This window comes from Corvus hawaiiensis, chromosome 3 (genome assembly GCF_020740725.1).
Source record: "Corvus hawaiiensis isolate bCorHaw1 chromosome 3, bCorHaw1.pri.cur, whole genome shotgun sequence".
Taxonomy (NCBI): Eukaryota; Metazoa; Chordata; class Aves; order Passeriformes; family Corvidae; genus Corvus; species Corvus hawaiiensis.
The window spans coordinates 81,506,321-81,515,001 of record NC_063215.1 but is presented as its reverse complement, the minus strand read 5'-3'; positions in this window follow the sequence as shown (position 1 = coordinate 81,515,001).

Sequence of the window (8,681 nt, the reverse complement as noted above, 5' to 3'; positions counted from 1 at the left end):
AAGCCTGGATCAAATTTCCAGTGTATTCATAATCCAAGAAGAATGGTGATGACTGTAGTGCTTTTTCTGTTTTAGAAAGCAGGTTCAAAGCTCTGCCTGGCCATGTTTCTTATGGGACCTGGGGATTTAGAATCTAAAGAGAATTTAGGCCAGAACTTTCACTGGAAAAATCTGTCACTCATTAGCATAGGGGAAGTTTGAGTGAAATGGGGAATGAGACATTTTCTGTGTAAACCAGCTTCATATACCATGATTAGAACATGAAAAGTATTTGCTGAATGGAAAGTCATTATCTTGTAGGGCTTTCCAAGAAAGTATTCTCTAGAAAGCAAAACCAGATTCTATTAGCAGCTGTTGCAGTCATGTAATTTTTGCTTTGTCCTGTTTTATACTTTACTTCCTGGCTTAGACTGCTGAAAAGTGTCTTGCTATTGCAGGATTTTTTTGTCTGTATTATCCTTTCTGTGTCATTGCTCTTCTAAATTTGTAAATCCTTAAGTCTTGTGATGAGAGTGGGTGGTCTGAACTAAAATAGCCATTGCTCCAGGCAAAAAAATGATTGTTGTGGAGGAGAACCTTTCCTCACGTCAAGAACAGGACTTTTGTACTGGCAAAGCAGATTTCATATTTCTTTAAAGCTTTCTTGTTATTTCACTCAGAAGCTGGATCCCTGAATTGTTCAGATCTGCTCAGTCTTACATGTACGTACCTAGAAGATGCAAAGTTGAAATGTGCTCAGCTTCTGTTCTGACATGGTCTTCAGTAAAATACTGCTTTGTGTAATCTGATCTGGCATCTCATCTGTCAAAATATAGCTTGTCAGATCAAAATCTCAATTTGAAAAAAAGTGAAAAGTTCTGCCCTCCTGAAGCCTTGATAAAGTTCTTCACTGAAATGAGACTTTCCAAGGAGGAGTTGCATGGCAGTTTCCTGAAAACTAAAAGCCTATTGCAAGTTGGACTTGAGGTTATTGCATCAATGGGATATTATATATATACATATATATAGAGAGAGAGAGCTATATCTCCAAGTTGCCTTGGATATTGCATCAATTTTCTGTGTCCATGGGAAAAGTCTGCTAACTGTACAACTGCACAGAAAGTTCCACAGCTGCTTCACAAGCCTTCTAGTATGTCAGAAAGCACTTCCCCATCACTTCTAACAGCAGATTTTCAGTGGAGGCCTAGAGGTGTAATCTAAAGGTGCCAAAAGAAGAAAGCAGAGTCTACTTCCTACATAAGTATTTGCTAGGTTTCACATCTGTACAATCCTGCAAGCTGAGCTATACACAATACAATAGAAAAATATACCTGAAAGTCCAATAATCATCCAATTCAAGAACCTTTGAACTCCTGTCCCTGTTTCCCAGTCAGCCTGAGGTGCTCAGTATTGTGCTGAGGGTGTCAGTGGGAGGTAGAGAGCAGCTCAAATGCTGGGGAGTGCATAACCCCACATGGATCTCTGTCCGTTTCTAAGAAAGACCAAATCCAGACATTGAGAAGCAAAACAAGCCCCCAAGCTAGATCTCAACTGAAGGCTGGAAAGCAGCTCAATAAGGAGGCTAGCAGAAACCCTGAACTTGAAATCATACTTTTGAAACTTCAGTTTACTGAAGATATCTATTTTCTTTCACCTGTTTTCCCATACGAAGTGTATACAGGACAGCACCATCTGGATTTGCTGGCAAATGGGTATAAATAACTACATTATGTGAACAGGACAGAGAAGGGCAGAAAATCTATAAAAAAATAAATCCAAAGGCAGTCATAAACAAGTCAAAACCTTGTTAAGAATGACTTTACTTTTTAGTCCTTTTTCCTTTCTACATTTATTGGTGTTAAAAAGAAAGCTAGTTAAGAAGGTTAGAGCTGAAGGATATTACCTAATTTGTGTAGGAAATTCTCAACAACAGGAATAGACTAAGGCCAAGTTTCAGAAAAGGATGGGAGGTACTGACTCAAATTTTTTTTCCTTCTTGCTAGAATTAGTGAGAGAGGAGACAGTTTGGGTCAAAGACAGCTGCCTCTTTGAGGGTGTCATTCATGACCAGAATCGGAAGCAGCTGTTTGAGATGTCTAATGTAAATAACCCAGATGCAAGCGTAGCAGAGAAGGTGCTGGATCTGGCATAGTGAGACCAAGTAAAGTTTAAATGATGCAAGAAGAAGCTAAGAGACACACTGGACTTCATTCCAAGGAGAGAAAGAAACAGTTGTTGTAAATTAAATAAATTAGTGACCCAGCTGGTCTGCTTGCATCCATTTGCTTTTCCCTATGAACAGAAAATACGGCAATACATCTGTTTCCTATAACACTTTCATTTTATGTGTTTTTAAAGAGGTTTCCTGACTCCAGATGCAAGGCTGGATCCATCACTAACTGCTTCTCTCTAATTAGCATTTTACAAGTGCTAGAAAATCAAGGAAGTACCTAATACTTTATGTTTACTTTTGAATATTGTAAGTTATTTTCTCCCTGTAACAGTTATAAATGGACTGATTGTCTCCTAGTATAAATTAACACTGCTCCAATAAAATCACAGATTAAGATTTATACCAGGGTATTCCCAGAGAGAAATAAGTTTCCCAGAATATTTACAGCAGAGAGAATGTTCTTTTTTATGGGTACCTTGTAGTATGACCCTACACATTGTTCAAGCTATTTATCTTCCTCATTGCCTAAGATATTTCTAGCTTGTGCTCAGTGAAACTAGAACTTCAGTTTTGTGGGTGGGTAACTTCTAGCCCATACTGTTTCCTTTGCTTCTTAAGATAATTACAAATTTAGGAATCTTTCTTCTGTTAGAACCTCCGGTCCACGAGCCTTGGCAGGGGTGGAGACCAGACACAAGTGGGGCAGGGACTGAAGGCCCTGGGCTGAGATTAAATGGGCCTCCTGAGCCAGTGGATGGGGTGGGATCCAACTTAAGAACCCTGACAACCTCTGGCAAAATTTTGTGGTTAATCCTTTTGATCTGGAGATGAAGTCTAATTTTATCTTTAGCGAGTCATAAATAGTCACAAAAGCCATCTAACACACAATTAGATTTTGGTTCAGTACAAATGAAAGAGCCTTGGGCCATTCCCTGTTTGCTGTGTAGGATGGAACCATCGGTCAAAGAAAAGTCTTGAGCCCTTTGCTCACTTAGCAAATTGCCATTGCTATTCCAAGGCACTTAACTGCACTACTAAGAAATGCTGCTGTTTTAACAGACAAAGTGCTGGACGATAATACTACTCAAGAATAAAGTTGCATCCACATATTGCAGAGGTAAAATTCACACCAAGTTAGATACCATATGTCAGCACTTAGCCAAGTAGGTTTTTCACCAGTCCTTGTGACCTCCTTTCAGGTGTAAGTGCTTTGAGGTCACAGTCCCCAGATATTCCCCAGGTATTGTCACATTACACTCTAAGATAGTCTCATGCACTTGTGGAAGGCCAGTGGACCTGGGCCTTTCCTTGCTTTTTTTGCCAGGCTTCTCCATATACACTGTCAGCTCAGTTGCACCTAATGAAATCAAGTCAGGCTCAAACCCAAACCAGAGCCACAGCCAGCCATGGTGGAAACTACTCACCATCATTTGGTCCTCAGGGGCTATCTGTTGGATATATATCAGCTGGAGTCAGACTGAGCAGCAGGGACTCGTGGGAGGAGACACGCAGGAATGGGCCCATCACTAGCAATGTGAAGAATAATGCCATCTATTGGGGCAAACACGTATCCTGAGGATCTAGACCCAAGAAGAACCATGACAAGTCCTTTGAGATTCGCTCTGGGGAAAGTCACCTTTCTTGAGCTTGGAGGAGATGGCCCTTGAAAATAAAACATCTCTCCTGGATCCTTCTTCTCTCCTAGACTGTATCCCCCAGGTTTCTTCTGAGCATATCCCTGACAGGTTAGAGTCTGCTCTTCTGAAGTCTAGGGTTGTGATCTTGCTTTTGCCTCTCCCTCTCCTCTCAAGATCCAGAATTTGACCATCTCATGGTCTCTGCACTACAACCAAGGCTGTCCCCTAAACTTAAAATCCCCAACAGGTTGTGATCCACATGGACTAAAAATGCATTCTATATTATAGCATAGGATAAGCTCTAGGTCACTCATTAGCTGCCTACAGCTGCACACTTAAAAAGAAAAATGTGCATTAAGAATAATATGAAATGCATGCACACTGCCACTATGTTTAGACAACAGGAAGAAAAAAAATGCCTTAACTGAAAACATTAATGCCAGGCTCCTTACAAACCTGTCTAAAGGCAGTATCAGAATCAAAAGAAATAATTTTAAATGCTTGGAGTCCCAACCAGATATTCCCAGCATCTATTTTATAATGTAGTAACTGGATGGCTTATTTGTTTTCTAATATTTATTCTCTTTGTAGGAAACAGTGCCAGCCAATACTTCCAACTTCTGAGTGATACTGTAGCATGTTGGCTCTGTCTCTCAGGGCTTCCACCTATTCCTTTTTTTGCTGAAGCACTGTGCTGCAGTACAGAAGAATTTCTGGGGATATATTCACTTTTTCTCCACCTTAATTTCTAGTAAATTTAAGCTGGTGGAAAAATTGTGGGAATATACTTAATCATAGTATTTCTATTTCCTCTCCTGGCAGATGCACATATCTGCAGTTCATGGTTCATGTATTTATGTTTAATCATCAAATATTTTCTAAATTCGGAGAAGTTTTACGTCACTTGTTATGTCGTCCAAACTGCTCTCACTAGAAAAATGCAGATGGAGACAGCAAATGGACAAACCAACTGTAAAGGTTGACCTTCTGCATCCACAGGGTTGCAAGGGCTTTTGCTTCATTTGATGCATGAAATTACTTTTGAATGTAAGCCCCAAACAAGCTAAATTTTAACTGGGGTTCTATAGTGAGCCCTATATCCTGTGGCAGAGTTGTGGAGGTCCCAGGCACACTAAAGAGGTGCACTCTGAGGAATACTATTTCTCATACTGAAAGTAATGTGCTTTCCAGCACTGATAGTTGTGCTTGCGCTGGCACAGTTGAAGGGAGTTTCCCCTGGCACTGCAGGGCAGACAACCAGGCTAACAAAAGAACAAAGGGAAAGAGGAGGATTTCTCTGACTACAGCATTAACCTAAACTTCTAAGCTCTCTTGGCTCTAGCACAGACTTGGTCTGTGCCATGAATTTGGGCAAATTAGTGTCTTCACTGAGACTGACATCACTAGAATAAGAAAGATGACACTGTGCTTCTAACCGCATGAAATTCTGTCAAATTAGGTGAAAAAATTATAGGTAAAATAGTTAGAGGGCAATGATTACCCTAAGAGCACTGTTTAGTCTAAGGAGTACTGTTATATGGAACTGCAGTGCTTTACTAGACTGTACACAACATGGTATTATAAATACATATGTTCAACAAACTGTATAAGATTTCAATGATAAACACCTTAAATTCATATTTTCTCCAAAATCCCATGAAAAGCTGTATCACTTAAAGGAAAAAATCTAGGCTTTGCTCTCAGTTTGAACAATAATCAACCATAAGGCAATATGATTATGTAACTTGGAAAAGAGGGCAAAATAAGATAATGATGGCTTCAGGAAATCTAATATTCAAGAATTACAAGCAAGGCATTTAACTTTTTTAATTAAAGCAAGGCATTAACTTGTTTTACTATTATTATTTTTTTGGAACTGTGGTGGGGAACAAGGACTATCTCATCCTGTATCTGGAGAGCAGTTTGAATAACCTGGCTGTCATCACAGTTCAAGAAATAATACAACACATGGCAAGCAACAGAGGGGATATTAACTGCACCATGACACCTTAGCAGAGGTCAAATTTGTGCAGAATCAGTTACATGTGAACAGGTGTAATCAGACCACCATGAAATGGCGCTCTGGTTAAGTCGATCTAAGTGAGGCATGGGACACTCTACCCTAATGGTATTTGTAATCTTAAACTATCCTGGAGCCACAGAGTATCTGACACTATTCCTAAAGCAAGCCAGAGAGAGAAACAGACATCCTTAATTACTGCTGCATCAGGAAAAATGTTTATCTTGTCAATATTGTGGATTGGTCCCTGATGTGGGAGTAACCAGAAGACATTTTCCTTTCCTACAGTTATTGAATGAAAAGAGAGAAACTGTAAGTAGTCTGCATGTGGAGTGGCACCTTTTTCACCAAATCATTTCATCAGGATGAGAGACAGTCATATAGAAAGGGGATTACTTTGCACTTCATGCAACAAAGCATTGGCTCTGACATAGCTGGCCCATAATCTCTAGGAGGCTGTGGCATTGCTAATGAAGTCTCAGTGCCTTTAACCAACTTAAAACCCTGTAGGTTTTTCCACTGAATTTAGAAATCTGTTCAGATTATGTTGGCATTGAGCAATGGAGATGGTGCACATGGAAGCTAAGAGCCCTCAGTGGAACAGCATCACGACAAAGCTAAAGCAATCCTAGCTCCTCTCTGCCACCTATGTTCAGTTTCTTCTAGTGAAAACTGAGCATAGGAATGGAAAAGGAATGTCTGCTCTGATCTCAAACAGGATGTTGCCATAGACAGAAGCCCAAGAGAACACCACTTTATGCACAGTCCTAAAGCTTTCCCCTGCTGGAATTGTGGGCTTTGCCTCTTCAACCATGCACTTTGTGAAATGTGAAAGTGTGCCCACTGTGCCTTGCTTTCTGTGAAATGACAGACTTTTCCATTTTTTGGGCTCCTTCTGGAGTTCTAAAAATGGAATATGGATTAAAAAAATGTCCCCTCTCCACTGTTAACTTGTATTTGCAAGGTGCCTTCTGAAAGCTTCCTTACTATATTAAATTATAACCATTTAGCCCTTGGCATGTTGGAAGATGCATCATACCAGTGGACAGATCTGAGAAAAGATCATGAGTTAGTGTCTGACCCACTGGATATTGCAGCTTTTTCTGGTATAGAATAAAACCCAATCTATAACATTATACGCATTTTAAGACATAACTATGCACACTCACACAAATAAACCAACATTGCTAATGCTTTAGCGTTTTTAAGAGCTTTCATGTCTTTGGGAACAGAAAATCCTGATTTTGTTTCCAAAGAACAGAATCCTGTATAGATTCTCTCATGTTGAAAAAGGGCTCCTTTCATGCTACACCCTTTTCTGCTTTGGGAGAGTATAGGCATTCTAGAAGAGTCTCTCTCTGCTGCCTGCTGCTTATTTGCGCTCTTACTGAAACAAGCCAAGGTTTCCAAAAGTATTTCAGGATCCCATACATATATGAATCCATACTGAGATTTCCAAATTGCATTTCTTTAGAAAGTCAGGCAAATTGTGTACTGTGTTATAGCCCACACAAAAGTCTAGGAAGTCTGGGAAAGTATAAATTGATGGTGAACTTGACTTACTGCTTTGATATTCAGATTTGTACTAAGTGGAAATAAATTTAAATACTACGGAGTCCAATTTTGTATTGTTTGTTCATTGTTTCTTAACACATCTTTTAATCTGCTGTGGACAATTCTATCTCTTCCTTTTTAGGAAATGTCTCAAAGATGTAATTTAAACTATCTCATAAAAAGTTCATCATTGTCAGGCAGAGATATGTGCAATTGGACTTGGGCTTGTGCATGGCTATTTTTTGGATTCTGTGAACTGTTTCCTTTTAGGGGTAAATCTATTGGCAGGACAAACTTCCACTAGTCTTCATACAAGGGAGGTGAACACATACTGTTATTGATATTCTATACCCTCTTGTTCGATTATAGTTTCTACCAGCATTAAATTTATATTACAACTTTAGTTGACAAGTGCCAGCTTTTCAGGTCAGCCAGCTTTGTTCATTTTTGTATGCAAAACCTCTGCACATGAAGGAGTCAAAATGGGGAAGACACACAATCTGAAATACTGAACTTCAACACTTTCCTTCTAAAACTCATGCAATAATCCATTCAATCACATCTCGTAATTAAATCTGCATTTCTTTTGAATGTGCTTTCCTGTCCACTTGGCGTTTTCTAGTTACAAATGTGTGTATGGTGTAGGAGAGTTAAAAAAGATAAGAAGCTTTTTTGACATTTAGAAAGCTGTGTTACTGAGAAATATCCTTAGACATTCTAACTGAGTAAACCGAGAGTTCATAACTTAAGCTGCCAAAGAACACTTTGAAAAGCAAAATATGACATAATTTTGCTGGTTTTCCTTCTCTCCACAGTGTAAGGTGTTGTTTTAAATAACATTTTACATACATACTATAAAACTCAGTGATGTCCAGATTGGATAAAGAAAAGAAAAAAAACCCAATTAAATTCCTCAGATCCATCCATAAAGCGTAACAATTTACACTTGTGAGGGATTCTCACACTACCAGTTAGACTTGAGGAAATTAGGATTTCTCTACTGTAAAAGTGTTTGACAAACTGAAAGCTGTAGACATGGCCTGAGGATAAGCTGAGTCCATTGTGTTCCGTGAATTTTGACTATGCGTCAACTCATTTTTACAGTGAAATTGCGTTTAGCTCCTGTGAAATGAAGGAAGAATTAACACTTCAATATACATTATCTATATGTCTGAGTAGTTGTCAGAATGCAATCAGAAACAGAGCTCTCTGTGGGAAGCTATATGAGTTTTTAATGCTCCAGTGATTCTGGGTTTGCCCCTTCCTCTCTCCTCCAGTCCCTTGTAACAAGGCCACAGTAAAGTACTAAGCATGTCTT